Genomic DNA, 226 nt, shown 5'->3' on the forward strand with positions numbered 1-226 from the left:
TATTGTTATCACTTAATATGTATAATATGATTGAAATAACCAGGGAGCTGCTAAAGTCCTGTGTATAGCTCCCATCAGTTAATATTTCAAATAGGGAAACAGTAACTAGACATGATTTAGGGTTTACGAACTAACTACTAGACAACGGGGCTTTGTAAGTAAGTAGGATGTTTATGTCAGAAAAGGTAATGGATTGTGGTCTGGTCAATAAACCTTGAAGAACCAC

This window comes from Haliaeetus leucocephalus, unplaced genomic scaffold, assembly GCF_000737465.1.
Source record: "Haliaeetus leucocephalus isolate CR32 unplaced genomic scaffold, Haliaeetus_leucocephalus-4.0 Scaffold687, whole genome shotgun sequence".
NCBI lineage: Eukaryota > Metazoa > Chordata > Aves > Accipitriformes > Accipitridae > Haliaeetus > Haliaeetus leucocephalus.